This window comes from Odontesthes bonariensis, chromosome 8 (genome assembly GCF_027942865.1).
Source record: "Odontesthes bonariensis isolate fOdoBon6 chromosome 8, fOdoBon6.hap1, whole genome shotgun sequence".
Lineage (NCBI taxonomy): Eukaryota > Metazoa > Chordata > Actinopteri > Atheriniformes > Atherinopsidae > Odontesthes > Odontesthes bonariensis.
The window spans coordinates 37,473,336-37,479,335 of record NC_134513.1 but is presented as its reverse complement, the minus strand read 5'-3'; positions in this window follow the sequence as shown (position 1 = coordinate 37,479,335).

Genomic DNA, 6,000 nt, shown 5'->3' with positions numbered 1-6,000 from the left:
CATCTGAACATTTTGTGAGGACAGTCAGTTGTACAACATCTGGATATTTTTTTAGGACAGTCAGTTGTACAACATCTGGACATTTTGTGTGGACAGTTAGTTTTAAAACATCTGGACATTTTATGAGGATAGTTAGTTGTAAAATATATGGACATTTTGTGAGGACAGTCAGTTGTACAACATCTGGACATTTTATGAGGACAGTCAGTTGTACAACATCTGGACATTTTTTGAGGACAGTCAGTTGTAAAACATCTGGACATTTTTTGAGGACGGTTAGTTGTACAACATCTGAACATTTTTTAGGACGGTTAGTTGTACAATATCTGGACATTTTGTTTGAACAGTCAGTTGAACAACATCTGGAAATTTTGTGAGGACAGTCAGTTGTACAACATCTGGACATTTTGCGAGGACAGTCAGTTGTAAAACATCTGGACATTTTTTGAGGACAGTCAGTTGTACAGCGTCTGGACATTTTATAAGGACGGTTAGTTTTAAAACATCTGGACATTTTGTGAGGACAGTCAGTTGTACAGCATCTGGACATTTTGTGAGGACGGTTAGTTGTACAACATCTGGACATTTTTTGTGCACAGTCAGTTGTACAACATCAGGACATTTTATTAGGAGAGTCAGTTGTACAACATCTGGACATTTTGTGAGGACGGTTAGAAGTACAACATCTGGAATTTTTTGAGGATGGTTAGTTGTACAAAATCTGGACATTTTTTTGAGGACGGTTAGTTATACAACATCGGGACATTTTGTGAGGACAGTCAGTTGTAAACTATCTGGACATTTTTTGAGGACAGTTAGTTGTACAACATCTGGACATTTTGTGAGGACAGTCAGTTGTACAACATCTGGATATTTTGTGAGGACAGTCAGTTGTAAACCATCTGGACATTTTTTGTGACAGTTGTAAAACATCTGGATATTTTGTGAGGACAGTCAGTTTTACAACATCTGGACATTTTTTGTGGACAGTCAGTTGTACAACATCTGGACATTTTGTGAGGACAGTTAGTTGTACAACATCTGGACATTTTATGAGGACAGTTAGTTGTAAAATATATGGACATTTTGTGAGGACATTCAGTTGTACAACATCTGGACATTTTATGAGGACAGTCAGTTGTACAACATCTGGACATTTTTTGAGGACAGTCAGTTGTAAAACATCTGGACATTTTATGAGGACAGTCAGTTGTACAACATCTGGACATTTTTTGAGGACAGTCAGTTGTAAAACATCTGGACATTTCTTGAGGACGGTCAGTTGTAAAACATCTGGACATTTTTTGAGGACAGTTAGTTGTACAATATCTGGACATTTTATGTGAACAGTCAGTTGTACAACATATGGAAATTTTGTGAGGACAGTCAGTTGTACAACATCTGGACATTTTGCGAGGACAGTCAGTTGTAAAACATCTGGACATTTTGGGAAAACAGTCAGTTGTAAAACATCTGGACATTTTGTGAGGACAGTCAGTTGTACAACATCTGGACATTTTTTTGAGGACAGTCAGTTGTAAAACATCTGGACATTTTTCGAGGACAGTCAGTTGTACAACATCTGGACATTTTGTGTGACAGTTGTAAAACATCTGGACATTTTGTGAGGATAGTCAGTTGTACAACATCTGGACATTTTTTGTGGACAGTCAGTTGTACAACATCTGGACATTTCATGAGGACAGTTAGTTGTAAAATATATGGACATTTTGTGAGGACAGTCAGTTGTACAACATCTGGACATTTTTTGAGGACAGTCAGTTGTAAAACATCTGGACATTTTTTGAGGACGGTTAGTTGTACAACATCTGAATATTTTTTAGGACGGTTAGTTGTACAATATCTGGACATTTTGTGTGAACAGTCAGTTGTACAACATATGGAAATTTTGTGAGGACAGTCAGTTGTACAACATCTGGACATTTTGCGAGGACAGTCAGTTGTAAAACATCTGGACATTTTGGGAGGACAGTCAGTTGTAAAACATCTGGACATTTTGTGAGGACGGTTAGTTGTACAATATCTGGACATTTTGTTTGAACAGTCAGATGAACAACATCTGGAAATTTTGTGAGGACAGTCAGTTGTACAACATCTGGACATTTTGCGAGGACAGTCAGTTGTAAAACATCTGGACATTTTTGCTAGGACAGTCAGTTGTACAACATCTGGACATTTTGTGTGACAGTTGTAAAACATCTGGATATTTTGTGAGGACAGTCAGTTTTACAACATCTGGACATTTTTTGTGGACAGTCAGTTGTACAACATCTGGACATTTTGTGAGGACAGTTAGTTGTACAACATCTGGACATTTTATGAGGACAGTTAGTTGTAAAATATATGGACATTTTGTGAGGACAGTCAGTTGTACAACATCTGGACATTTTATGAGGACAGTTAGTTGTAAATCATCTGGACATTTTGTGAGGACAGTCAGTTGTACTACATCTGGACATTTTGTGAGGATAGTCAATTGTAAAACATCTGGACATTTTTTAGGACGGTTAGTTGTACAATATCTGGACATTTTGTTTGAACAGTCAGTTGAGCAACATATGGACATTTTGCGAGGACAGTCAGTTGTAAAACATCTGGACATTTTTGTGAGGACAGTCAGTTGTACAACATCTGGACATTTTGTGTGACAGTTGTAAAACATCTGGACATTTTGTGAGGACAGTCAGTTGTACAACATCTGGACATTTTTTGTGGACAGTCAGTTGTACAACATCTGGACATTTTATGAGGACAGTTAGTTGTAAAACATCTGGACATTTTGTGAGGACAGTCAGTTGTACAACATCTGGACATTTTGTGAGGACAGTTAGTTGTAAAACATCTGGACATTTTGGGAGGACAGTCAGTTGTAAAACATCTGGACATTTTGTGAGGACAGTCAGTTGTAAAACATCAGGACTTTTCGTGAGGACAGTTAGTTGTAAAACATCTGGACTTTTCGTGAGGACAGTTAGTTGTAAATCATCTGGACATTTTGTGAAGACAGTCAGTTGTACTACATCTGGACATTTTGTGAGGATAGTCAATTGTAAAACATCTGGACATTTTGTGAGGACAGTCAGTTGTACAGCGTCTGGACATTTTGTGAGGACGGTTAGTTTTACAACATCTGGACATTTTGTGAGGACAGTCAGTTGTACAGCATCTGGACATTTTGTGAGGACGGTTAGTTGTACAACATCTGGACATTTTTTGTGCACAGTCAGTTGTACAACATCAGGACATTTTGTTAGGAGAGTCAGTTGTACAACATCTGGACATTTTATGAGGACGGTTAGAAGTACAACATCTGGAATTTTTTGAGGATTGTTAGTTGTACAAAATCTGGACATTTTTTTGAGGACGGTTAGTTATACAACATCTGGACATTTTGTGAGGACAGTCAGTTGTAAACTATCTGGACATTTTTTGAGGACAGTTAGTTGTACAATATCTGGACATTTTGTGAGGACAGTCAGTTGTACAACATCTGGATATTTTGTGAGGACAGTCAGTTGTAAACCATCTGGACATTTTTTGAGGACAGTTAGTTGTACAACATCTGAACATTTTGTGAGGACAGTCAGTTGTACAACATCTGGATATTTTTTGAGGACAGTCAGTTGTAAAACATCTGGACATTTTTTGAGGACGGTTAGTTGTACAACATCTGAACATTTTTTAGGACAGTTAGTTGTACAACATCTGGATATTTTTTGAGGACAGTCAGTTGTACAACATCTGGACATTTTGTGAGGACAGTTAGTTGTAAAACATCTGGACATTTTATGAGGATAGTTAGTTGTAAAATATATGGACATTTTGTGAGGACAGTCAGTTGTACAACATCTGGACATTTTTTGAGGACAGTCAGTTGTAAAACATCTGGACATTTTTTGAGGACGGTCAGTTGTAAAACATCTGGACATTTTTTGAGGACAGTTAGTTGTACAATATCTGGACATTTTATGTGAACAGTCAGTTGTACAACATATGGAAATTTTGTGAGGACAGTCAGTTGTACAACATCTGGACATTTTGCGAGGACAGTCAGTTGTAAAACATCTGGACATTTTGGGAAAACAGTCAGTTGTAAAACATCTGGACATTTTGTGAGGACAGTCAGTTGTACAACATCTGGACATTTTTTTGAGGACAGTCAGTTGTAAAACATCTGGACATTTTTCGAGGACAGTCAGTTGTACAACATCTGGACATTTTGTGTGACAGTTGTAAAACATCTGGACATTTTGTGAGGATAGTCAGTTGTACAACATCTGGACATTTTTTGTGGACAGTCAGTTGTACAACATCTGGACATTTCATGAGGACAGTTAGTTGTAAAATATATGGACATTTTGTGAGGACAGTCAGTTGTACAACATCTGGACATTTTTTGAGGACAGTCAGTTGTAAAACATCTGGACATTTTTTGAGGACGGTTAGTTGTACAACATCTGAATATTTTTTAGGACGGTTAGTTGTACAATATCTGGACATTTTGTGTGAACAGTCAGTTGTACAACATATGGAAATTTTGTGAGGACAGTCAGTTGTACAACATCTGGACATTTTGCGAGGACAGTCAGTTGTAAAACATCTGGACATTTTGGGAGGACAGTCAGTTGTAAAACATCTGGACATTTTGTGAGGACGGTTAGTTGTACAATATCTGGACATTTTGTTTGAACAGTCAGATGAACAACATCTGGAAATTTTGTGAGGACAGTCAGTTGTACAACATCTGGACATTTTGCGAGGACAGTCAGTTGTAAAACATCTGGACATTTTTGCTAGGACAGTCAGTTGTACAACATCTGGACATTTTGTGTGACGGTTGTAAAACATCTGGATATTTTGTGAGGACAGTCAGTTTTACAACATCTGGACATTTTTTGTGGACAGTCAGTTGTACAACATCTGGACATTTTGTGAGGACAGTTAGTTGTACAACATCTGGACATTTTATGAGGACAGTTAGTTGTAAAATATATGGACATTTTGTGAGGACAGTCAGTTGTACAACATCTGGACATTTTATGAGGACAGTTAGTTGTAAATCATCTGGACATTTTGTGAGGACAGTCAGTTGTACTACATCTGGACATTTTGTGAGGATAGTCAATTGTAAAACATCTGGACATTTTTTAGGACGGTTAGTTGTACAATATCTGGACATTTTGTTTGAACAGTCAGTTGAGCAACATATGGAAATTTTGTGAGGACAGTCAGTTGTACAACATCTGGACATTTTGCGAGGACAGTCAGTTGTAAAACATCTGGACATTTTTGTGAGGACAGTCAGTTGTACAACATCTGGACATTTTGTGTGACAGTTGTAAAACATCTGGACATTTTGTGAGGACAGTCAGTTGTACAACATCTGGACATTTTTTGTGGACAGTCAGTTGTACAACATCTGGACATTTTATGAGGACAGTTAGTTGTAAAACATCTGGACATTTTGTGAGGACAGTCAGTTGTACAACATCTGGACATTTTGTGAGGACAGTTAGTTGTAAAACATCTGGACATTTTGGGAGGACAGTCAGTTGTAAAACATCTGGACATTTTGTGAGGACAGTCAGTTGTAAAACATCTGGACATTTTGTGAGGATAGTCAGTTGTACAACATCTGGACATTTTTTGTGGACAGTCAGTTGTACAACATCTGGACATTTCATGAGGACAGTTAGTTGTACAACATCTGAATATTTTTTAGGACGGTTAGTTGTACAATATCTGGACATTTTGTGTGAACAGTCAGTTGTACAACATATGGAAATTTTGTGAGGACAGTCAGTTGTACAACATCTGGACATTTTGTCAAGACAGTCAGTTGTACAACATCTGGACATTTTTTTGAGGACAGTCAGTTGTAAAACATCTGGACATTTTGTGAGGACAGTCAGTTGTACAACATCTGGACATTTTGTGAGGACAGTCAGTTGTAAAACATCTGGACATTTTGGGAGGACA